The sequence below is a fragment of the Taudactylus pleione genome, unplaced genomic scaffold, assembly GCF_031769625.1.
Source record: "Taudactylus pleione unplaced genomic scaffold, aTauple2 ptg000473l, whole genome shotgun sequence".
Taxonomy (NCBI): domain Eukaryota; kingdom Metazoa; phylum Chordata; class Amphibia; order Anura; family Myobatrachidae; genus Taudactylus; species Taudactylus pleione.
Window position 1 is genome coordinate 6,168,775 of NW_028284875.1, and position 26,248 is coordinate 6,195,022.

The 26,248-nt window shown below is 33.3% G+C and overlaps 16 non-coding genes across 16 annotated transcripts; all 16 read left to right on the forward strand.

The window, feature by feature from the left end:
• The first annotated feature begins 894 nt into the window (after nt 1-894).
• Nucleotides 895-967, forward strand: TRNAR-CCU (transfer RNA arginine (anticodon CCU)). The gene has a single exon. It is a non-coding gene; the product is annotated as a tRNA-Arg (tRNA).
• Nucleotides 968-2,690: 1,723 nt separating this feature from the next.
• On the forward strand, nt 2,691-2,763 carry TRNAR-CCU (transfer RNA arginine (anticodon CCU)). Its single transcript has one exon. It is a non-coding gene; the product is annotated as a tRNA-Arg (tRNA).
• A 1,427-nt stretch (nt 2,764-4,190) lies between these two features.
• TRNAR-CCU (transfer RNA arginine (anticodon CCU)) lies at nt 4,191-4,263 on the forward strand. The gene has a single exon. It is a non-coding gene; the product is annotated as a tRNA-Arg (tRNA).
• Nucleotides 4,264-5,986: 1,723 nt separating this feature from the next.
• On the forward strand, nt 5,987-6,059 carry TRNAR-CCU (transfer RNA arginine (anticodon CCU)). Its single transcript has one exon. It is a non-coding gene; the product is annotated as a tRNA-Arg (tRNA).
• A 1,426-nt stretch (nt 6,060-7,485) lies between these two features.
• TRNAR-CCU (transfer RNA arginine (anticodon CCU)) lies at nt 7,486-7,558 on the forward strand. The gene has a single exon. It is a non-coding gene; the product is annotated as a tRNA-Arg (tRNA).
• A 1,724-nt stretch (nt 7,559-9,282) lies between these two features.
• Nucleotides 9,283-9,355, forward strand: TRNAR-CCU (transfer RNA arginine (anticodon CCU)). The gene has a single exon. It is a non-coding gene; the product is annotated as a tRNA-Arg (tRNA).
• Nucleotides 9,356-11,078: 1,723 nt separating this feature from the next.
• On the forward strand, nt 11,079-11,151 carry TRNAR-CCU (transfer RNA arginine (anticodon CCU)). Its single transcript has one exon. It is a non-coding gene; the product is annotated as a tRNA-Arg (tRNA).
• Nucleotides 11,152-12,577: 1,426 nt separating this feature from the next.
• TRNAR-CCU (transfer RNA arginine (anticodon CCU)) lies at nt 12,578-12,650 on the forward strand. Its single transcript has one exon. It is a non-coding gene; the product is annotated as a tRNA-Arg (tRNA).
• A 1,724-nt stretch (nt 12,651-14,374) lies between these two features.
• On the forward strand, nt 14,375-14,447 carry TRNAR-CCU (transfer RNA arginine (anticodon CCU)). The gene has a single exon. It is a non-coding gene; the product is annotated as a tRNA-Arg (tRNA).
• Nucleotides 14,448-16,170: 1,723 nt separating this feature from the next.
• Nucleotides 16,171-16,243, forward strand: TRNAR-CCU (transfer RNA arginine (anticodon CCU)). The gene has a single exon. It is a non-coding gene; the product is annotated as a tRNA-Arg (tRNA).
• Nucleotides 16,244-17,669: 1,426 nt separating this feature from the next.
• TRNAR-CCU (transfer RNA arginine (anticodon CCU)) lies at nt 17,670-17,742 on the forward strand. The gene has a single exon. It is a non-coding gene; the product is annotated as a tRNA-Arg (tRNA).
• Nucleotides 17,743-19,466: 1,724 nt separating this feature from the next.
• On the forward strand, nt 19,467-19,539 carry TRNAR-CCU (transfer RNA arginine (anticodon CCU)). The gene has a single exon. It is a non-coding gene; the product is annotated as a tRNA-Arg (tRNA).
• A 1,426-nt stretch (nt 19,540-20,965) lies between these two features.
• TRNAR-CCU (transfer RNA arginine (anticodon CCU)) lies at nt 20,966-21,038 on the forward strand. Its single transcript has one exon. It is a non-coding gene; the product is annotated as a tRNA-Arg (tRNA).
• Nucleotides 21,039-22,465: 1,427 nt separating this feature from the next.
• Nucleotides 22,466-22,538, forward strand: TRNAR-CCU (transfer RNA arginine (anticodon CCU)). The gene has a single exon. It is a non-coding gene; the product is annotated as a tRNA-Arg (tRNA).
• Nucleotides 22,539-23,965: 1,427 nt separating this feature from the next.
• TRNAR-CCU (transfer RNA arginine (anticodon CCU)) lies at nt 23,966-24,038 on the forward strand. The gene has a single exon. It is a non-coding gene; the product is annotated as a tRNA-Arg (tRNA).
• Nucleotides 24,039-25,465: 1,427 nt separating this feature from the next.
• TRNAR-CCU (transfer RNA arginine (anticodon CCU)) lies at nt 25,466-25,538 on the forward strand. The gene has a single exon. It is a non-coding gene; the product is annotated as a tRNA-Arg (tRNA).
• The last annotated feature ends 710 nt before the right edge of the window (nt 25,539-26,248 follow it).

The following is a 26,248-nucleotide window of genomic DNA, read 5'->3' on the forward strand; positions in this document are numbered from 1 at the left end:
TATAGAGCACAAGTGAGATTGAACTTTTTTTTATTTAAAGATACTGCATTTTTGGTAATATAGTGTATATTTTCCCTATGCAACATTAAAGTTACATATATCTATACCAAATATTATTTAAGATAAATAAACAGGAATTATTTTACAATTTTGATAATATTGAACTGTACAACAATGGCATGAATTCATTGCAATATACACCTATGGAAACATAAAACTGGGCAATAACACAAATGCACAATATAATTGATTACCTTATGATTAGAATATTACTTTTATTAGGTACTTTAGTATTGAGTGCAGTAGTTTAGTGGATTTAAAAAGTAACTAATTTAAAATTAATAAACCAAGTTAATTTACTTAGTCAACTCGATGCTAAAATCACTCAACTAAAAATAATGCATTTTGACCATGTGCTCCTGTGGCGCAATCGGTCTGTGCGCAGGACTTATAAGAGAGTATCTGTTGAGCAATGCTGAGGTTGTGAGTTCAAGCCTCACCTGGAGCAAATGTAATTTTTTTTCTAATGTCATCAGTTAATGATTATCATCTGCTTCCTGAACATCCTGATATGAAGGCAGAAAAAAAACACAAACATGACTGTTTTTAAGTACCAGTACACACAGCTGCTTTGGTTCATATGCACTGTAAACATAACTTTAGTTAGTCAACAAAATGGAATGCAAAAGACTACCTCTTTGTTGGTAAAAGAGTTGCATCAATCTGTTTCGCTGCAATGTAACATGAGGGTCCACACTATTAGGTCTGGATAGTACAATCACATTTCATGCAGGGATTTGTAAAGCAAAGAACACAAATAAACGGATTTCCTATATCGCAACAATTAATGATTATACTAATGAAAAAATCAGTTTCACTCAAAGATGTTACTAAGCCCCAGTGGCCTAATGGATAAGGCACTGGCCTCCTAAGCCAGGGATTGTGGGTTCAAGTCCCATCTGGGGTGATAGGCTTTATTTCATTAAAATAATTTTGGAGATGTTCCTTTTATTCTTGCTTCATACTGCACAAACGGCTCCACCAGAAACTTTAATCTGCTTAAAAATCTGGAACTGTTCAGCTTGCAAAATTATGGCCCAGTATCTAAAAGCAGACATTTATCCTAATGACATTGTGGATTAGTTTCCTGAAAAGTTTACTATCACCTGGGACAGTGGCTTCAAGTCCCATCTAGGATGCATGTTCCTTTGTTGCTCATACTCATTCTAGAAGTTATGCTTTTTTTCAATGCAGGTGACTGTCTTAATGGTATTGCAGAAAATCCATATATACCAAAACATACCTATTAAGTTTTAATTGCAATTTAATATCAGAGTGGCTACAAAATAACAATGTCTATTGCAATTGCTGATGGGTTTCTTGAAGTCTTTTCATCCTTGTCATCAAAAGGGTAATTTTCTGCTTTTTATATTTCTTTGGACACTGACTTTACTGACAATTTAGGTGCTACAGACCAAAAAAACAATGTTTACCTTTAAATATAGAGCACAAGTGAGATTTAACTTTTTTTTATTTAAAGATACTGCATTTTTGGTAATATAGTGTATATTTTCCCTATGCAACATTAAAGTTACATATATCTATACCAAATATTATTTAAGATAAATAAACAGGAATTATTTTACAATTTTGATAATATTGAACTGTACAACAATGGCATGAATTCATTGCAATATACACCTATGGAAACATAAAACTGGGCAAGAACACAAATGCACAATATAATTGATTACCTTATGATTAGAATATTACTTTTATTAGGTACTTTAGTATTGGGTGCAGTAGTTTAGTGGATTTAAAAAGTAACTAATTTAAAATTAATAAAAAAGTTAATTTACTTAGTCAACTCGATGCTAAAATCACTCAACTAAAAATAATGCGTTTTGACCATGTGCTCTTGTGGCGCAATCGGTCTGTGCGCAGGACTTATAAGACAGTATCTGTTGAGCAATGCTGAGGTTGTGAGTTCAAGCCTCACCAGGAGCAAATGTAATTTTTTTTCTAATGTCATCAGTTAATGATTATCATCTGCTTCGTGAACATCCTGATATGAAGGCAGAAAAAAAACACAAACATGACTGTTTTTAAGTACCAGTACACACAGCTGCTTTGGTTCATATGCACTGTAAACATTACTTTAGTTAGTCAACAAAATGGAATGCAAAAGACTACCTCTTTATTGGTAAAAGAGTTGCATCAATCTGTTTCACTGCAATGTAACATGAGGGTCCACACTATTAGGTCTGGATAGTACAATCACATTTCATGCAGGGATTTGTAAAGCAAAGAACACAAATAAACGGATATCTATACCAAATATTATTTAAGATAAATAAACAGGAATTATTTTACAATTTTGATAATATTGAACTGTACTGTTTTTAAGTACCAGTACACACAGCTGCTTTGGTTCATATGCACTGTAAACATTACTTTAGTTAGTCAACAAAATGGAATGCAAAAGACTACCTCTTTATTGGTAAAAGAGTTGCATCAATCTGTTTCGCTGCAATGTAACATGAGGGTCCACACTATTAGGTCTGGATAGTACAATCACATTTCATGCAGGGATTTGTAAAGCAAAGAACACAAATAAACGGATTTCCTATATCGCAACAATTAATGATTATACTAATGAAAAAATCAGTTTCACTCAAAGATGTTACTAAGCCCCAGTGGCCTAATGGATAAGGCACTGGCCTCCTAAGCCAGGGATTGTGGGTTCAAGTCCCATCTGGGGTGATAGGCTTTATTTCATTAAAATATTTTTGGAGATGTTCCTTTTATTCTTGCTTCATACTGCACAAACGGCTCCACCAGAAACTTTAATATGCTTAAAAATCTGGAACTGTTCAGCTTGCAAAATTATGGCCCAGTATCTAAAAGCAGACATTTATCCTAATGACATTGTGGATTAGTTTCCTGAAAAGTTTACTATCACCTGGGACAGTGGCTTCAAGTCCCATCTAGGATGCATGTTCCTTTGTTGCTCATACTCATTCTAGAAGTTATGCTTTTTTTCAATGCAGGTGACTGTCTTAATGGTATTGCAGAAAATCCATATATACCAAAACATACCTATTAAGTTTTAATTGCAATTTAATATCAGAGTGGCTACAAAATAACAATGTCTATTGCAATTGCTGATGGGTTTCTTGAAGTCCTTTCATCCTTGTCATCAAAAGGGTAATTTTCTGCTTTTTATATTTCTTTGGACACTGACTTTACTGACAATTTAGGTGCTACAGACCAAAAAAACAATGTTTACCTTTAAATATAGAGCACAAGTGAGATTGAACTTTTTTTTATTTAAAGATACTGCATTTTTGGTAATATAGTGTATATTTTCCCTATGCAACATTAAAGTTACATATATCTATACCAAATATTATTTAAGATAAATAAACAGGAATTATTTTACAATTTTGATAATATTGAACTGTACAACAATGGCATGAATTCATTGCAATATACACCTATGGAAACATAAAACTGGGCAATAACACAAATGCACAATATAATTGATTACCTTATGATTAGAATATTACTTTTATTAGGTACTTTAGTATTGAGTGCAGTAGTTTAGTGGATTTAAAAAGTAACTAATTTAAAATTAATAAACCAAGTTAATTTACTTAGTCAACTCGATGCTAAAATCACTCAACTAAAAATAATGCATTTTGACCATGTGCTCCTGTGGCGCAATCGGTCTGTGCGCAGGACTTATAAGAGAGTATCTGTTGAGCAATGCTGAGGTTGTGAGTTCAAGCCTCACCTGGAGCAAATGTAATTTTTTTTCTAATGTCATCAGTTAATGATTATCATCTGCTTCCTGAACATCCTGATATGAAGGCAGAAAAAAAACACAAACATGACTGTTTTTAAGTACCAGTACACACAGCTGCTTTGGTTCATATGCACTGTAAACATAACTTTAGTTAGTCAACAAAATGGAATGCAAAAGACTACCTCTTTGTTGGTAAAAGAGTTGCATCAATCTGTTTCGCTGCAATGTAACATGAGGGTCCACACTATTAGGTCTGGATAGTACAATCACATTTCATGCAGGGATTTGTAAAGCAAAGAACACAAATAAACGGATTTCCTATATCGCAACAATTAATGATTATACTAATGAAAAAATCAGTTTCACTCAAAGATGTTACTAAGCCCCAGTGGCCTAATGGATAAGGCACTGGCCTCCTAAGCCAGGGATTGTGGGTTCAAGTCCCATCTGGGGTGATAGGCTTTATTTCATTAAAATAATTTTGGAGATGTTCCTTTTATTCTTGCTTCATACTGCACAAACGGCTCCACCAGAAACTTTAATCTGCTTAAAAATCTGGAACTGTTCAGCTTGCAAAATTATGGCCCAGTATCTAAAAGCAGACATTTATCCTAATGACATTGTGGATTAGTTTCCTGAAAAGTTTACTATCACCTGGGACAGTGGCTTCAAGTCCCATCTAGGATGCATGTTCCTTTGTTGCTCATACTCATTCTAGAAGTTATGCTTTTTTTCAATGCAGGTGACTGTCTTAATGGTATTGCAGAAAATCCATATATACCAAAACATACCTATTAAGTTTTAATTGCAATTTAATATCAGAGTGGCTACAAAATAACAATGTCTATTGCAATTGCTGATGGGTTTCTTGAAGTCTTTTCATCCTTGTCATCAAAAGGGTAATTTTCTGCTTTTTATATTTCTTTGGACACTGACTTTACTGACAATTTAGGTGCTACAGACCAAAAAAACAATGTTTACCTTTAAATATAGAGCACAAGTGAGATTTAACTTTTTTTTATTTAAAGATACTGCATTTTTGGTAATATAGTGTATATTTTCCCTATGCAACATTAAAGTTACATATATCTATACCAAATATTATTTAAGATAAATAAACAGGAATTATTTTACAATTTTGATAATATTGAACTGTACAACAATGGCATGAATTCATTGCAATATACACCTATGGAAACATAAAACTGGGCAAGAACACAAATGCACAATATAATTGATTACCTTATGATTAGAATATTACTTTTATTAGGTACTTTAGTATTGGGTGCAGTAGTTTAGTGGATTTAAAAAGTAACTAATTTAAAATTAATAAAAAAGTTAATTTACTTAGTCAACTCGATGCTAAAATCACTCAACTAAAAATAATGCGTTTTGACCATGTGCTCTTGTGGCGCAATCGGTCTGTGCGCAGGACTTATAAGACAGTATCTGTTGAGCAATGCTGAGGTTGTGAGTTCAAGCCTCACCAGGAGCAAATGTAATTTTTTTTCTAATGTCATCAGTTAATGATTATCATCTGCTTCGTGAACATCCTGATATGAAGGCAGAAAAAAAACACAAACATGACTGTTTTTAAGTACCAGTACACACAGCTGCTTTGGTTCATATGCACTGTAAACATTACTTTAGTTAGTCAACAAAATGGAATGCAAAAGACTACCTCTTTATTGGTAAAAGAGTTGCATCAATCTGTTTCACTGCAATGTAACATGAGGGTCCACACTATTAGGTCTGGATAGTACAATCACATTTCATGCAGGGATTTGTAAAGCAAAGAACACAAATAAACGGATATCTATACCAAATATTATTTAAGATAAATAAACAGGAATTATTTTACAATTTTGATAATATTGAACTGTACTGTTTTTAAGTACCAGTACACACAGCTGCTTTGGTTCATATGCACTGTAAACATTACTTTAGTTAGTCAACAAAATGGAATGCAAAAGACTACCTCTTTATTGGTAAAAGAGTTGCATCAATCTGTTTCGCTGCAATGTAACATGAGGGTCCACACTATTAGGTCTGGATAGTACAATCACATTTCATGCAGGGATTTGTAAAGCAAAGAACACAAATAAACGGATTTCCTATATCGCAACAATTAATGATTATACTAATGAAAAAATCAGTTTCACTCAAAGATGTTACTAAGCCCCAGTGGCCTAATGGATAAGGCACTGGCCTCCTAAGCCAGGGATTGTGGGTTCAAGTCCCATCTGGGGTGATAGGCTTTATTTCATTAAAATATTTTTGGAGATGTTCCTTTTATTCTTGCTTCATACTGCACAAACGGCTCCACCAGAAACTTTAATCTGCTTAAAAATCTGGAACTGTTCAGCTTGCAAAATTATGGCCCAGTATCTAAAAGCAGACATTTATCCTAATGACATTGTGGATTAGTTTCCTGAAAAGTTTACTATCACCTGGGACAGTGGCTTCAAGTCCCATCTAGGATGCATGTTCCTTTGTTGCTCATACTCATTCTAGAAGTTATGCTTTTTTTCAATGCAGGTGACTGTCTTAATGGTATTGCAGAAAATCCATATATACCAAAACATACCTATTAAGTTTTAATTGCAATTTAATATCAGAGTGGCTACAAAATAACAATGTCTATTGCAATTGCTGATGGGTTTCTTGAAGTCCTTTCATCCTTGTCATCAAAAGGGTAATTTTCTGCTTTTTATATTTCTTTGGACACTGACTTTACTGACAATTTAGGTGCTACAGACCAAAAAAACAATGTTTACCTTTAAATATAGAGCACAAGTGAGATTGAACTTTTTTTTATTTAAAGATACTGCATTTTTGGTAATATAGTGTATATTTTCCCTATGCAACATTAAAGTTACATATATCTATACCAAATATTATTTAAGATAAATAAACAGGAATTATTTTACAATTTTGATAATATTGAACTGTACAACAATGGCATGAATTCATTGCAATATACACCTATGGAAACATAAAACTGGGCAAGAACACAAATGCACAATATAATTGATTACCTTATGATTAGAATATTACTTTTATTAGGTACTTTAGTATTGGGTGCAGTAGTTTAGTGGATTTAAAAAGTAACTAATTTAAAATTAATAAAAAAGTTAATTTACTTAGTCAACTCGATGCTAAAATCACTCAACTAAAAATAATGCGTTTTGACCATGTGCTCTTGTGGCGCAATCGGTCTGTGCGCAGGACTTATAAGACAGTATCTGTTGAGCAATGCTGAGGTTGTGAGTTCAAGCCTCACCTGGAGCAAATGTAATTTTTTTTCTAATGTCATCAGTTAATGATTATCATCTGCTTCCTGAACATCCTGATATGAAGGCAGAAAAAAAACACAAACATGACTGTTTTTAAGTACCAGTACACACAGCTGCTTTGGTTCATATGCACTGTAAACATTACTTTTGTTAGTCAACAAAATTGAATGCAAAAGACTACCTCTTTATTGGTAAAAGAGTTGCATCAATCTGTTTCGCTGCAATGTAACATGAGGGTCCACACTATTAGGTCTGGATAGTACAATCACATTTCATGCAGGGATTTGTAAAGCAAAGAACACAAATAAACGGATTTCCTATATCGCAACAATTAATGATTATACTAATGAAAAAATCAGTTTCACTCAAAGATGTTACTAAGCCCCAGTGGCCTAATGGATAAGGCACTGGCCTCCTAAGCCAGGGATTGTGGGTTCAAGTCCCATCTGGGGTGATAGGCTTTATTTCATTAAAATAATTTTGGAGATGTTCCTTTTATTCTTGCTTCATACTGCACAAACGGCTCCACCAGAAACTTTAATCTGCTTAAAAATCTGGAACTGTTCAGCTTGCAAAATTATGGCCCAGTATCTAAAAGCAGACATTTATCCTAATGACATTGTGGATTAGTTTCCTGAAAAGTTTACTATCACCTGGGACAGTGGCTTCAAGTCCCATCTAGGATGCATGTTCCTTTGTTGCTCATACTCATTCTAGAAGTTATGCTTTTTTTCAATGCAGGTGACTGTCTTAATGGTATTGCAGAAAATCCATATATACCAAAACATACCTATTAAGTTTTAATTGCAATTTAATATCAGAGTGGCTACAAAATAACAATGTCTATTGCAATTGCTGATGGGTTTCTTGAAGTCCTTTCATCCTTGTCATCAAAAGGGTAATTTTCTGCTTTTTATATTTCTTTGGACACTGACTTTACTGACAATTTAGGTGCTACAGACCAAAAAAACAATGTTTACCTTTAAATATAGAGCACAAGTGAGATTGAACTTTTTTTTATTTAAAGATACTGCATTTTTGGTAATATAGTGTATATTTTCCCTATGCAACATTAAAGTTACATATATCTATACCAAATATTATTTAAGATAAATAAACAGGAATTATTTTACAATTTTGATAATATTGAACTGTACAACAATGGCATGAATTCATTGCAATATACACCTATGGAAACATAAAACTGGGCAAGAACACAAATGCACAATATAATTGATTACCTTATGATTAGAATATTACTTTTATTAGGTACTTTAGTATTGGGTGCAGTAGTTTAGTGGATTTAAAAAGTAACTAATTTAAAATTAATAAACCAAGTTAATTTACTTAGTCAACTTGATGCTAAAATCACTCAACTAGAAATAATGCATTTTGACCATGTGCTCTTGTGGCGCAATCGGTCTGTGCGCAGGACTTATAAGACAGTATCTGTTGAGCAATGCTGAGGTTGTGAGTTCAAGCCTCACCTGGAGCAAATGTAATTTTTTTTCTAATGTCATCAGTTAATGATTATCATCTGCTTCCTGAACATCCTGATATGAAGGCAGAAAAAAAACACAATCATGACTGTTTTTAAGTACCAGTACACACAGCTGCTTTGGTTCATATGCACTGTAAACATTACTTTAGTTAGTCAACAAAATGGAATGCAAAAGACTACCTCTTTATTGGTAAAAGAGTTGCATCAATCTGTTTTGCTGCAATGTAACATGAGGGTCCACACTATTAGGTCTGGATAGTACAATCACATTTCATGCAGGGATTTGTAAAGCAAAGAACACAAATAAACGGATATCTATACCAAATATTTTTTAAGATAAATAAACAGGAATTATTTTACAATTTTGATAATATTGAACTGTACTGTTTTTAAGTACCAGTACACACAGCTGCTTTGGTTCATATGCACTGTAAACATTACTTTAGTTAGTCAACAAAATGGAATGCAAAAGACTACCTCTTTATTGGTAAAAGAGTTGCATCAATCTGTTTCGCTGCAATGTAACATGAGGGTCCACACTATTAGGTCTGGATAGTACAATCACATTTCATGCAGGGATTTGTAAAGCAAAGAACACAAATAAACGGATTTCCTATATCGCAACAATTAATGATTATACTAATGAAAAAATCAGTTTCACTCAAAGATGTTACTAAGCCCCAGTGGCCTAATGGATAAGGCACTGGCCTCCTAAGCCAGGGATTGTGGGTTCAAGTCCCATCTGGGGTGATAGGCTTTATTTCATTAAAATAATTTTGGAGATGTTCCTTTTATTCTTGCTTCATACTGCACAAACGGCTCCACCAGAAACTTTAATCTGCTTAAAAATCTGGAACTGTTCAGCTTGCAAAATTATGGCCCAGTATCTAAAAGCAGACATTTATCCTAATGACATTGTGGATTAGTTTCCTGAAAAGTTTACTATCACCTGGGACAGTGGCTTCAAGTCCCATCTAGGATGCATGTTCCTTTGTTGCTCATACTCATTCTAGAAGTTATGCTTTTTTTCAATGCAGGTGACTGTCTTAATGGTATTGCAGAAAATCCATATATACCAAAACATACCTATTAAGTTTTAATTGCAATTTAATATCAGAGTGGCTACAAAATAACAATGTCTATTGCAATTGCTGATGGGTTTCTTGAAGTCTTTTCATCCTTGTCATCAAAAGGGTAATTTTCTGCTTTTTATATTTCTTTGGACACTGACTTTACTGACAATTTAGGTGCTACAGACCAAAAAAACAATGTTTACCTTTAAATATAGAGCACAAGTGAGATTTAACTTTTTTTTATTTAAAGATACTGCATTTTTGGTAATATAGTGTATATTTTCCCTATGCAACATTAAAGTTACATATATCTATACCAAATATTATTTAAGATAAATAAACAGGAATTATTTTACAATTTTGATAATATTGAACTGTACAACAATGGCATGAATTCATTGCAATATACACCTATGGAAACATAAAACTGGGCAAGAACACAAATGCACAATATAATTGATTACCTTATGATTAGAATATTACTTTTATTAGGTACTTTAGTATTGGGTGCAGTAGTTTAGTGGATTTAAAAAGTAACTAATTTAAAATTAATAAAAAAGTTAATTTACTTAGTCAACTCGATGCTAAAATCACTCAACTAAAAATAATGCGTTTTGACCATGTGCTCTTGTGGCGCAATCGGTCTGTGCGCAGGACTTATAAGACAGTATCTGTTGAGCAATGCTGAGGTTGTGAGTTCAAGCCTCACCAGGAGCAAATGTAATTTTTTTTCTAATGTCATCAGTTAATGATTATCATCTGCTTCGTGAACATCCTGATATGAAGGCAGAAAAAAAACACAAACATGACTGTTTTTAAGTACCAGTACACACAGCTGCTTTGGTTCATATGCACTGTAAACATTACTTTAGTTAGTCAACAAAATGGAATGCAAAAGACTACCTCTTTATTGGTAAAAGAGTTGCATCAATCTGTTTCACTGCAATGTAACATGAGGGTCCACACTATTAGGTCTGGATAGTACAATCACATTTCATGCAGGGATTTGTAAAGCAAAGAACACAAATAAACGGATATCTATACCAAATATTATTTAAGATAAATAAACAGGAATTATTTTACAATTTTGATAATATTGAACTGTACTGTTTTTAAGTACCAGTACACACAGCTGCTTTGGTTCATATGCACTGTAAACATTACTTTAGTTAGTCAACAAAATGGAATGCAAAAGACTACCTCTTTATTGGTAAAAGAGTTGCATCAATCTGTTTCGCTGCAATGTAACATGAGGGTCCACACTATTAGGTCTGGATAGTACAATCACATTTCATGCAGGGATTTGTAAAGCAAAGAACACAAATAAACGGATTTCCTATATCGCAACAATTAATGATTATACTAATGAAAAAATCAGTTTCACTCAAAGATGTTACTAAGCCCCAGTGGCCTAATGGATAAGGCACTGGCCTCCTAAGCCAGGGATTGTGGGTTCAAGTCCCATCTGGGGTGATAGGCTTTATTTCATTAAAATATTTTTGGAGATGTTCCTTTTATTCTTGCTTCATACTGCACAAACGGCTCCACCAGAAACTTTAATCTGCTTAAAAATCTGGAACTGTTCAGCTTGCAAAATTATGGCCCAGTATCTAAAAGCAGACATTTATCCTAATGACATTGTGGATTAGTTTCCTGAAAAGTTTACTATCACCTGGGACAGTGGCTTCAAGTCCCATCTAGGATGCATGTTCCTTTGTTGCTCATACTCATTCTAGAAGTTATGCTTTTTTTCAATGCAGGTGACTGTCTTAATGGTATTGCAGAAAATCCATATATACCAAAACATACCTATTAAGTTTTAATTGCAATTTAATATCAGAGTGGCTACAAAATAACAATGTCTATTGCAATTGCTGATGGGTTTCTTGAAGTCCTTTCATCCTTGTCATCAAAAGGGTAATTTTCTGCTTTTTATATTTCTTTGGACACTGACTTTACTGACAATTTAGGTGCTACAGACCAAAAAAACAATGTTTACCTTTAAATATAGAGCACAAGTGAGATTGAACTTTTTTTTATTTAAAGATACTGCATTTTTGGTAATATAGTGTATATTTTCCCTATGCAACATTAAAGTTACATATATCTATACCAAATATTATTTAAGATAAATAAACAGGAATTATTTTACAATTTTGATAATATTGAACTGTACAACAATGGCATGAATTCATTGCAATATACACCTATGGAAACATAAAACTGGGCAAGAACACAAATGCACAATATAATTGATTACCTTATGATTAGAATATTACTTTTATTAGGTACTTTAGTATTGGGTGCAGTAGTTTAGTGGATTTAAAAAGTAACTAATTTAAAATTAATAAAAAAGTTAATTTACTTAGTCAACTCGATGCTAAAATCACTCAACTAAAAATAATGCGTTTTGACCATGTGCTCTTGTGGCGCAATCGGTCTGTGCGCAGGACTTATAAGACAGTATCTGTTGAGCAATGCTGAGGTTGTGAGTTCAAGCCTCACCTGGAGCAAATGTAATTTTTTTTCTAATGTCATCAGTTAATGATTATCATCTGCTTCCTGAACATCCTGATATGAAGGCAGAAAAAAAACACAAACATGACTGTTTTTAAGTACCAGTACACACAGCTGCTTTGGTTCATATGCACTGTAAACATTACTTTTGTTAGTCAACAAAATTGAATGCAAAAGACTACCTCTTTATTGGTAAAAGAGTTGCATCAATCTGTTTCGCTGCAATGTAACATGAGGGTCCACACTATTAGGTCTGGATAGTACAATCACATTTCATGCAGGGATTTGTAAAGCAAAGAACACAAATAAACGGATTTCCTATATCGCAACAATTAATGATTATACTAATGAAAAAATCAGTTTCACTCAAAGATGTTACTAAGCCCCAGTGGCCTAATGGATAAGGCACTGGCCTCCTAAGCCAGGGATTGTGGGTTCAAGTCCCATCTGGGGTGATAGGCTTTATTTCATTAAAATAATTTTGGAGATGTTCCTTTTATTCTTGCTTCATACTGCACAAACGGCTCCACCAGAAACTTTAATCTGCTTAAAAATCTGGAACTGTTCAGCTTGCAAAATTATGGCCCAGTATCTAAAAGCAGACATTTATCCTAATGACATTGTGGATTAGTTTCCTGAAAAGTTTACTATCACCTGGGACAGTGGCTTCAAGTCCCATCTAGGATGCATGTTCCTTTGTTGCTCATACTCATTCTAGAAGTTATGCTTTTTTTCAATGCAGGTGACTGTCTTAATGGTATTGCAGAAAATCCATATATACCAAAACATACCTATTAAGTTTTAATTGCAATTTAATATCAGAGTGGCTACAAAATAACAATGTCTATTGCAATTGCTGATGGGTTTCTTGAAGTCCTTTCATCCTTGTCATCAAAAGGGTAATTTTCTGCTTTTTATATTTCTTTGGACACTGACTTTACTGACAATTTAGGTGCTACAGACCAAAAAAACAATGTTTACCTTTAAATATAGAGCACAAGTGAGATTGAACTTTTTTTTATTTAAAGATACTGCATTTTTGGTAATATAGTGTATATTTTCCCTATGCAACATTAAAGTTACATATATCTATACCAAATATTATTTAAGATAAATAAACAGGAATTATTTTACAATTTTGATAATATTGAACTGTACAACAATGGCATGAATTCATTGCAATATACACCTATGGAAACATAAAACTGGGCAAGAACACAAATGCACAATATAATTGATTACCTTATGATTAGAATATTACTTTTATTAGGTACTTTAGTATTGGGTGCAGTAGTTTAGTGGATTTAAAAAGTAACTAATTTAAAATTAATAAACCAAGTTAATTTACTTAGTCAACTTGATGCTAAAATCACTCAACTAGAAATAATGCATTTTGACCATGTGCTCTTGTGGCGCAATCGGTCTGTGCGCAGGACTTATAAGACAGTATCTGTTGAGCAATGCTGAGGTTGTGAGTTCAAGCCTCACCTGGAGCAAATGTAATTTTTTTTCTAATGTCATCAGTTAATGATTATCATCTGCTTCCTGAACATCCTGATATGAAGGCAGAAAAAAAACACAATCATGACTGTTTTTAAGTACCAGTACACACAGCTGCTTTGGTTCATATGCACTGTAAACATTACTTTAGTTAGTCAACAAAATGGAATGCAAAAGACTACCTCTTTATTGGTAAAAGAGTTGCATCAATCTGTTTTGCTGCAATGTAACATGAGGGTCCACACTATTAGGTCTGGATAGTACAATCACATTTCATGCAGGGATTTGTAAAGCAAAGAACACAAATAAACGGATATCTATACCAAATATTTTTTAAGATAAATAAACAGGAATTATTTTACAATTTTGATAATATTGAACTGTACTGTTTTTAAGTACCAGTACACACAGCTGCTTTGGTTCATATGCACTGTAAACATTACTTTAGTTAGTCAACAAAATGGAATGCAAAAGACTACCTCTTTATTGGTAAAAGAGTTGCATCAATCTGTTTCGCTGCAATGTAACATGAGGGTCCACACTATTAGGTCTGGATAGTACAATCACATTTCATGCAGGGATTTGTAAAGCAAAGAACACAAATAAACGGATTTCCTATATCGCAACAATTAATGATTATACTAATGAAAAAATCAGTTTCACTCAAAGATGTTACTAAGCCCCAGTGGCCTAATGGATAAGGCACTGGCCTCCTAAGCCAGGGATTGTGGGTTCAAGTCCCATCTGGGGTGATAGGCTTTATTTCATTAAAATAATTTTGGAGATGTTCCTTTTATTCTTGCTTCATACTGCACAAACGGCTCCACCAGAAACTTTAATCTGCTTAAAAATCTGGAACTGTTCAGCTTGCAAAATTATGGCCCAGTATCTAAAAGCAGACATTTATCCTAATGACATTGTGGATTAGTTTCCTGAAAAGTTTACTATCACCTGGGACAGTGGCTTCAAGTCCCATCTAGGATGCATGTTCCTTTGTTGCTCATACTCATTCTAGAAGTTATGCTTTTTTTCAATGCAGGTGACTGTCTTAATGGTATTGCAGAAAATCCATATATACCAAAACATACCTATTAAGTTTTAATTGCAATTTAATATCAGAGTGGCTACAAAATAACAATGTCTATTGCAATTGCTGATGGGTTTCTTGAAGTCTTTTCATCCTTGTCATCAAAAGGGTAATTTTCTGCTTTTTATATTTCTTTGGACACTGACTTTACTGACAATTTAGGTGCTACAGACCAAAAAAACAATGTTTACCTTTAAATATAGAGCACAAGTGAGATTTAACTTTTTTTTATTTAAAGATACTGCATTTTTGGTAATATAGTGTATATTTTCCCTATGCAACATTAAAGTTACATATATCTATACCAAATATTATTTAAGATAAATAAACAGGAATTATTTTACAATTTTGATAATATTGAACTGTACAACAATGGCATGAATTCATTGCAATATACACCTATGGAAACATAAAACTGGGCAAGAACACAAATGCACAATATAATTGATTACCTTATGATTAGAATATTACTTTTATTAGGTACTTTAGTATTGGGTGCAGTAGTTTAGTGGATTTAAAAAGTAACTAATTTAAAATTAATAAAAAAGTTAATTTACTTAGTCAACTCGATGCTAAAATCACTCAACTAAAAATAATGCGTTTTGACCATGTGCTCTTGTGGCGCAATCGGTCTGTGCGCAGGACTTATAAGACAGTATCTGTTGAGCAATGCTGAGGTTGTGAGTTCAAGCCTCACCAGGAGCAAATGTAATTTTTTTTCTAATGTCATCAGTTAATGATTATCATCTGCTTCGTGAACATCCTGATATGAAGGCAGAAAAAAAACACAAACATGACTGTTTTTAAGTACCAGTACACACAGCTGCTTTGGTTCATATGCACTGTAAACATTACTTTAGTTAGTCAACAAAATGGAATGCAAAAGACTACCTCTTTATTGGTAAAAGAGTTGCATCAATCTGTTTCACTGCAATGTAACATGAGGGTCCACACTATTAGGTCTGGATAGTACAATCACATTTCATGCAGGGATTTGTAAAGCAAAGAACACAAATAAACGGATATCTATACCAAATATTATTTAAGATAAATAAACAGGAATTATTTTACAATTTTGATAATATTGAACTGTACTGTTTTTAAGTACCAGTACACACAGCTGCTTTGGTTCATATGCACTGTAAACATTACTTTAGTTAGTCAACAAAATGGAATGCAAAAGACTACCTCTTTATTGGTAAAAGAGTTGCATCAATCTGTTTCGCTGCAATGTAACATGAGGGTCCACACTATTAGGTCTGGATAGTACAATCACATTTCATGCAGGGATTTGTAAAGCAAAGAACACAAATAAACGGATTTCCTATATCGCAACAATTAATGATTATACTAATGAAAAAATCAGTTTCACTCAAAGATGTTACTAAGCCCCAGTGGCCTAATGGATAAGGCACTGGCCTCCTAAGCCAGGGATTGTGGGTTCAAGTCCCATCTGGGGTGATAGGCTTTATTTCATTAAAATATTTTTGGAGATGTTCCTTTTATTCTTGCTTCATACTGCACAAACGGCTCCACCAGAAACTTTAATCTGCTTAAAAATCTGGAACTGTTCAGCTTGCAAAATTATGGCCCAGTATCTAAAAGCAGACATTTATCCTAATGACATTGTGGATTAGTTTCCTGAAAAGTTTACTATCACCTGGGACAGTGGCTTCAAGTCCCATCTAGGATGCATGTTCCTTTGTTGCTCATACTCATTCTAGAAGTTATGCTTTTTTTCAATGCAGGTGACTGTCTTAATGGTATTGCAGAAAATCCATATATACCAAAACATACCTATTAAGTTTTAATTGCAATTTAATATCAGAGTGGCTACAAAATAACAATGTCTATTGCAATTGCTGATGGGTTTCTTGAAGTCCTTTCATCCTTGTCATCAAAAGGGTAATTTTCTGCTTTTTATATTTCTTTGGACACTGACTTTACTGACAATTTAGGTGCTACAGACCAAAAAAACAATGTTTACCTTTAAATATAGAGCACAAGTGAGATTGAACTTTTTTTTATTTAAAGATACTGCATTTTTGGTAATATAGTGTATATTTTCCCTATGCAACATTAAAGTTACATATATCTATACCAAATATTATTTAAGATAAATAAACAGGAATTATTTTACAATTTTGATAATATTGAACTGTACAACAATGGCATGAATTCATTGCAATATACACCTATGGAAACATAAAACTGGGCAAGAACACAAATGCACAATATAATTGATTACCTTATGATTAGAATATTACTTTTATTAGGTACTTTAGTATTGGGTGCAGTAGTTTAGTGGATTTAAAAAGTAACTAATTTAAAATTAATAAAAAAGTTAATTTACTTAGTCAACTCGATGCTAAAATCACTCAACTAAAAATAATGCGTTTTGACCATGTGCTCTTGTGGCGCAATCGGTCTGTGCGCAGGACTTATAAGACAGTATCTGTTGAGCAATGCTGAGGTTGTGAGTTCAAGCCTCACCTGGAGCAAATGTAATTTTTTTTCTAATGTCATCAGTTAATGATTATCATCTGCTTCCTGAACATCCTGATATGAAGGCAGAAAAAAAACACAAACATGACTGTTTTTAAGTACCAGTACACACAGCTGCTTTGGTTCATATGCACTGTAAACATTACTTTTGTTAGTCAACAAAATTGAATGCAAAAGACTACCTCTTTATTGGTAAAAGAGTTGCATCAATCTGTTTCGCTGCAATGTAACATGAGGGTCCACACTATTAGGTCTGGATAGTACAATCACATTTCATGCAGGGATTTGTAAAGCAAAGAACACAAATAAACGGATTTCCTATATCGCAACAATTAATGATTATACTAATGAAAAAATCAGTTTCACTCAAAGATGTTACTAAGCCCCAGTGGCCTAATGGATAAGGCACTGGCCTCCTAAGCCAGGGATTGTGGGTTCAAGTCCCATCTGGGGTGATAGGCTTTATTTCATTAAAATAATTTTGGAGATGTTCCTTTTATTCTTGCTTCATACTGCACAAACGGCTCCACCAGAAACTTTAATCTGCTTAAAAATCTGGAACTGTTCAGCTTGCAAAATTATGGCCCAGTATCTAAAAGCAGACATTTATCCTAATGACATTGTGGATTAGTTTCCTGAAAAGTTTACTATCACCTGGGACAGTGGCTTCAAGTCCCATCTAGGATGCATGTTCCTTTGTTGCTCATACTCATTCTAGAAGTTATGCTTTTTTTCAATGCAGGTGACTGTCTTAATGGTATTGCAGAAAATCCATATATACCAAAACATACCTATTAAGTTTTAATTGCAATTTAATATCAGAGTGGCTACAAAATAACAATGTCTATTGCAATTGCTGATGGGTTTCTTGAAGTCCTTTCATCCTTGTCATCAAAAGGGTAATTTTCTGCTTTTTATATTTCTTTGGACACTGACTTTACTGACAATTTAGGTGCTACAGACCAAAAAAACAATGTTTACCTTTAAATATAGAGCACAAGTGAGATTGAACTTTTTTTTATTTAAAGATACTGCATTTTTGGTAATATAGTGTATATTTTCCCTATGCAACATTAAAGTTACATATATCTATACCAAATATTATTTAAGATAAATAAACAGGAATTATTTTACAATTTTGATAATATTGAACTGTACAACAATGGCATGAATTCATTGCAATATACACCTATGGAAACATAAAACTGGGCAAGAACACAAATGCACAATATAATTGATTACCTTATGATTAGAATATTACTTTTATTAGGTACTTTAGTATTGGGTGCAGTAGTTTAGTGGATTTAAAAAGTAACTAATTTAAAATTAATAAACCAAGTTAATTTACTTAGTCAACTTGATGCTAAAATCACTCAACTAAAAATAATGCATTTTGACCATGTGCTCTTGTGGCGCAATCGGTCTGTGCGCAGGACTTATAAGACAGTATCTGTTGAGCAATGCTGAGGTTGTGAGTTCAAGCCTCACCTGGAGCAAATGTAATTTTTTTTCTAATGTCATCAGTTAATGATTATCATCTGCTTCCTGAACATCCTGATATGAAGGCAGAAAAAAAACACAATCATGACTGTTTTTAAGTACCAGTACACACAGCTGCTTTGGTTCATATGCACTGTAAACATTACTTTAGTTAGTCAACAAAATGGAATGCAAAAGACTACCTCTTTATTGGTAAAAGAGTTGCATCAATCTGTTTTGCTGCAATGTAACATGAGGGTCCACACTATTAGGTCTGGATAGTACAATCACATTTCATGCAGGGATTTGTAAAGCAAAGAACACAAATAAACGGATATCTATACCAAATATTATTTAAGATAAATAAACAGGAATTATTTTACAATTTTGATAATATTGAACTGTACTGTTTTTAAGTACCAGTACACACAGCTGCTTTGGTTCATATGCACTGTAAACATTACTTTAGTTAGTCAACAAAATGGAATGCAAAAGACTACCTCTTTATTGGTAAAAGAGTTGCATCAATCTGTTTCGCTGCAATGTAACATGAGGGTCCACACTATTAGGTCTGGATAGTACAATCACATTTCATGCAGGGATTTGTAAAGCAAAGAACACAAATAAACGGATTTCCTATATCGCAACAATTAATGATTATACTAATGAAAAAATCAGTTTCACTCAAAGATGTTACTAAGCCCCAGTGGCCTAATGGATAAGGCACTGGCCTCCTAAGCCAGGGATTGTGGGTTCAAGTCCCATCTGGGGTGATAGGCTTTATTTCATTAAAATAATTTTGGAGATGTTCCTTTTATTCTTGCTTCATACTGCACAAACGGCTCCACCAGAATCTTTAATCTGCTTAAAAATCTGGAACTGTTCAGCTTGCAAAATTATGGCCCAGTATCTAAAAGCAGACATTTATCCTAATGACATTGTGGATTAGTTTCCTGAAAAGTTTACTATCACCTGGGACAGTGGCTTCAAGTCCCATCTAGGATGCATGTTCCTTTGTTGCTCATACTCATTCTAGAAGTTATGCTTTTTTTCAATGCAGGTGACTGTCTTAATGGTATTGCAGAAAATCCATATATACCAAAACATACCTATTAAGTTTTAATTGCAATTTAATATCAGAGTGGCTACAAAATAACAATGTCTATTGCAATTGCTGATGGGTTTCTTGAAGTCTTTTCATCCTTGTCATCAAAAGGGTAATTTTCTGCTTTTTATATTTCTTTGGACACTGACTTTACTGACAATTTAGGTGCTACAGACCAAAAAAACAATGTTTACCTTTAAATATAGAGCACAAGTGAGATTGAACTTTTTTTTATTTAAAGATACTGCATTTTTGGTAATATAGTGTATATTTTCCCTATGCAACATTAAAGTTACATATATCTATACCAAATATTATTTAAGATAAATAAACAGGAATTATTTTACAATTTTGATAATATTGAACTGTACAACAGTGGCATGAATTCATTGCAATATACACCTATGGAAACATAAAACTGGGCAAGAACACAAATGCACAATATAATTGATTACCTTATGATTAGAATATTACTTTTATTAGGTACTTTAGTATTGGGTGCAGTAGTTTAGTGGATTTAAAAAGTAACTAATTTAAAATTAATAAAAAAGTTAATTTACTTAGTCAACTCGATGCTAAAATCACTCAACTAAAAATAATGCGTTTTGACCATGTGCTCTTGTGGCGCAATCGGTCTGTGCGCAGGACTTATAAGACAGTATCTGTTGAGCAATGCTGAGGTTGTGAGTTCAAGCCTCACCTGGAGCAAATGTAATTTTTTTTCTAATGTCATCAGTTAATGATTATCATCTGCTTCCTGAACATCCTGATATGAAGGCAGAAAAAAAACACAAACATGACTGTTTTTAAGTACCAGTACACACAGCTGCTTTGGTTCATATGCACTGTAAACATTACTTTAGTTAGTCAACAAAATTGAATGCAAAAGACTACCTCTTTATTGGTAAAAGAGTTGCATCAATCTGTTTCGCTGCAATGTAACATGAGGGTCCACACTATTAGGTCTGGATAGTACAATCACATTTCATGCAGGGATTTGTAAAGCAAAGAACACAAATAAACGGATTTCCTATATCGCAACAATTAATGATTATACTAATGAAAAAATCAGTTTCACTCAAAGATGTTACTAAGCCCCAGTGGCCTAATGGATAAGGCACTGGCCTCCTAAACCAGGGATTGTGGGTTCAAGTCCCATCTGGGGTGATAGGCTTTATTTCATTAAAATAATTTTGGAGATGTTCCTTTTATTCTTGCTTCATACTGCACAAACGGCTCCACCAGAAACTTTAATCTGCTTAAAAATCTGGAACTGTTCAGCTTGCAAAATTATGGCCCAGTATCTAAAAGCAGACATTTATCCTAATGACATTGTGGATTAGTTTCCTGAAAAGTTTACTATCACCTGGGACAGTGGCTTCAAGTCCCATCTAGGATGCATGTTCCTTTGTTGCTCATACTCATTCTAGAAGTTATGCTTTTTTTCAATGCAGGTGACTGTCTTAATGGTATTGCAGAAAATCCATATATACCAAAACATACCTATTAAGTTTTAATTGCAATTTAATATCAGAGTGGCTACAAAATAACAATGTCTATTGCAATTGCTGATGGGTTTCTTGAAGTCCTTTCATCCTTGTCATCAAAAGGGTAATTTTCTGCTTTTTATATTTCTTTGGACACTGACTTTACTGACAATTTAGGTGCTACAGACCAAAAAAACAATTTTTACCTTTAAATATAGAGCACAAGTGAGATTGAACTTTTTTTTATTTAAAGATACTGCATTTTTGGTAATATAGTGTATATTTTCCCTATGCAACATTAAAGTTACATATATCTATACCAAATATTATTTAAGATAAATAAACAGGAATTATTTTACAATTTTGATAATATTGAACTGTACAACAATGGCATGAATTCATTGCAATATACACCTATGGAAACATAAAACTGGGCAAGAACACAAATGCACAATATAATTGATTACCTTATGATTAGAATATTACTTTTATTAGGTACTTTAGTATTGGGTGCAGTAGTTTAGTGGATTTAAAAAGTAACTAATTTAAAATTAATAAACCAAGTTAATTTACTTAGTCAACTCGATGCTAAAATCACTCAACTAAAAATAATGCGTTTTGACCTTGTGCTCTTGTGGCGCAATCGGTCTGTGCGCAGGACTTATAAGACAGTATCTGTTGAGCAATGCTGAGGTTGTGAGTTCAAGCCTCACCTGGAGCAAATGTAATTTTTTTTCTAATGTCATCAGTTAATGATTATCATCTGCTTCCTGAACATCCTGATATGAAGGCAGAAAAAAAACACAAACATGACTGTTTTTAAGTACCAGTACACACAGCTGCTTTGGTTCATATGCACTGTAAACATTACTTTAGTTAGTCAACAAAATGGAATGCAAAAGACTACCTCTTTATTGGTAAAAGAGTTGCATCAATCTGTTTCGCTGCAATGTAACATGAGGGTCCACACTATTAGGTCTGGATAGTACAATCACATTTCATGCAGGGATTTGTAAAGCAAAGAACACAAATAAACGGATTTCCTATATCGCAACAATTAATGATTATACTAATGAAAAAATCAGTTTCACTCAAAGATGTTACTAAGCCCCAGTGGCCTAATGGATAAGGCACTGGCCTCCTAAGCCAGGGATTGTGGGTTCAAGTCCCATCTGGGGTGATAGGCTTTATTTCATTAAAATAATTTTGGAGATGTTCCTTTTATTCTTGCTTCATACTGCACAAACGGCTCCACCAGAAACTTTAATCTGCTTAAAAATCTGGAACTGTTCAGCTTGCAAAATTATGGCCCAGTATCTAAAAGCAGACATTTATCCTAATGACATTGTGGATTAGTTTCCTGAAAAGTTTACTATCACCTGGGACAGTGGCTTCAAGTCCCATCTAGGATGCATGTTCCTTTGTTGCTCATACTCATTCTAGAAGTTATGCTTTTTTTCAATGCAGGTGACTGTCTTAATGGTATTGCAGAAAATCCATATATACCAAAACATACCTATTAAGTTTTAATTGCAATTTAATATCAGAGTGGCTACAAAATAACAATGTCTATTGCAATTGCTGATGGGTTTCTTGAAGTCCTTTCATCCTTGTCATCAAAAGGGTAATTTTCTGCTTTTTATATTTCTTTGGACACTGACTTTACTGACAATTTAGGTGCTACAGACCAAAAAAACAATGTTTACCTTTAAATATAGAGCACAAGTGAGATTGAACTTTTTTTTATTTAAAGATACTGCATTTTTGGTAATATAATGTATATTTTCCCTATGCAAATTTAAAGTTACATATATCTATACCAAATATTATTTAAGATAAATAAACAGGAATTATTTTACAATTTTGATAATATTGAACTGTACAACAATGGCATGAATTCATTGCAATATACACCTATGGAAACATAAAACTGGGCAAGAACACAAATGCACAATATAATTGATTACCTTATGATTAGAATATTACTTTTATTAGGTACTTTAGTATTGGGTGCAGTAGTTTAGTGGATTTAAAAAGTAACTAATTTAAAATTAATAAACCAAGTTAATTTACTTAGTCAACTCGATGCTAAAATCACTCAACTAAAAATAATGCATTTTGACCATGTGCTCTTGTGGCGCAATCGGTCTGTGCGCAGGACTTATAAGACAGTATCTGTTGAGCAATGCTGAGGTTGTGAGTTCAAGCCTCACCTGGAGCAAATGTAATTTTTTTTCTAATGTCATCAGTTAATGATTATCATCTGCTTCCTGAACATCCTGATATGAAGGCAGAAAAAAAACACAAACATGACTGTTTTTAAGTACCAGTACACACAGCTGCTTTGGTTCATATGCACTGTAAACATTACTTTAGTTAGTCAACAAAATGGAATGCAAAAGACTACCTCTTTATTGGTAAAAGAGTTGCATCAATCTGTTTCGCTGCAATGTAACATGAGGGTCCACACTATTAGGTCTGGATAGTACAATCACATTTCATTCAGGGATTTGTAAAGCAAAGAACACAAATAAACGGATTTCCTATATCGCAACAATTAATGATTATACTAATGAAAAAATCAGTTTCACTCAAAGATGTTACTAAGCCCCAGTGGCCTAATGGATAAGGCACTGGCCTCCTAAGCCAGGGATTGTGGGTTCAAGTCCCATCTGGGGTGATAGGCTTTATTTCATTAAAATAATTTTGGAGATGTTCCTTTTATTCTTGCTTCATACTGCACAAACGGCTCCACCAGAAACTTTAATCTGCTTAAAAATCTGGAACTGTTCAGCTTGCAAAATTATGGCCCAGTATCTAAAAGCAGACATTTATCCTAATGACATTGTGGATTAGTTTCCTGAAAAGTTTACTATCACCTGGGACAGTGGCTTCAAGTCCCATCTAGGATGCATGTTCCTTTGTTGCTCATACTCATTCTAGAAGTTATGCTTTTTTTCAATGCAGGTGACTGTCTTAATGGTATTGCAGAAAATCCATATATACCAAAACATACCTATTAAGTTTTAATTGCAATTTAATATCAGAGTGGCTACAAAATAACAATGTCTATTGCAATTGCTGATGGGTTTCTTGAAGTCCTTTCATCCTTGTCATCAAAAGGGTAATTTTCTGCTTTTTATATTTCTTTGGACACTGACTTTACTGACAATTTAGGTGCTACAGACCAAAAAAACAATGTTTACCTTTAAATATAGAGCACAAGTGAGATTGAACTTTTTTTTATTTAAAGATACTGCATTTTTGGTAATATAGTGTATATTTTCCCTATGCAACATTAAAGTTACATATATCTATACCAAATATTATTTAAGATAAATAAACAGGAATTATTTTACAATTTTGATAATATTGAACTGTACAACAATGGCATGAATTCATTGCAATATACACCTATGGAAACATAAAACTGGGCAAGAACACAAATGCACAATATAATTGATTACCTTATGATTAGAATATTACTTTTATTAGGTACTTTAGTATTGGGTGCAGTAGTTTAGTGGATTTAAAAAGTAACTAATTTAAAATTAATAAACCAAGTTAATTTACTTAGTCAACTCGATGCTAAAATCACTCAACTAAAAATAATGCGTTTTGACCTTGTGCTCTTGTGGCGCAATCGGTCTGTGCGCAGGACTTATAAGACAGTATCTGTTGAGCAATGCTGAGGTTGTGAGTTCAAGCCTCACCTGGAGCAAATGTAATTTTTTTTCTAATGTCATCAGTTAATGATTATCATCTGCTTCCTGAACATCCTGATATGAAGGCAGAAAAAAAACACAAACATGACTGTTTTTAAGTACCAGTACACACAGCTGCTTTGGTTCATATGCACTGTAAACATTACTTTAGTTAGTCAACAAAATGGAATGCAAAAGACTACCTCTTTATTGGTAAAAGAGTTGCATCAATCTGTTTCGCTGCAATGTAACATGAGGGTCCACACTATTAGGTCTGGATAGTACAATCACATTTCATGCAGGGATTTGTAAAGCAAAGAACACAAATAAACGGATTTCCTATATCGCAACAATTAATGATTATACTAATGAAAAAATCAGTTTCACTCAAAGATGTTACTAAGCCCCAGTGGCCTAATGGATAAGGCACTGGCCTCCTAAGCCAGGGATTGTGGGTTCAAGTCCCATCTGGGGTGATAGGCTTTATTTCATTAAAATAATTTTGGAGATGTTCCTTTTATTCTTGCTTCATACTGCACAAACGGCTCCACCAGAAACTTTAATCTGCTTAAAAATCTGGAACTGTTCAGCTTGCAAAATTATGGCCCAGTATCTAAAAGCAGACATTTATCCTAATGACATTGTGGATTAGTTTCCTGAAAAGTTTACTATCACCTGGGACAGTGGCTTCAAGTCCCATCTAGGATGCATGTTCCTTTGTTGCTCATACTCATTCTAGAAGTTATGCTTTTTTTCAATGCAGGTGACTGTCTTAATGGTATTGCAGAAAATCCATATATACCAAAACATACCTATTAAGTTTTAATTGCAATTTAATATCAGAGTGGCTACAAAATAACAATGTCTATTGCAATTGCTGATGGGTTTCTTGAAGTCCTTTCATCCTTGTCATCAAAAGGGTAATTTTCTGCTTTTTATATTTCTTTGGACACTGACTTTACTGACAATTTAGGTGCTACAGACCAAAAAAACAATGTTTACCTTTAAATATAGAGCACAAGTGAGATTGAACTTTTTTTTATTTAAAGATACTGCATTTTTGGTAATATAATGTATATTTTCCCTATGCAAATTTAAAGTTACATATATCTATACCAAATATTATTTAAGATAAATAAACAGGAATTATTTTACAATTTTGATAATATTGAACTGTACAACAATG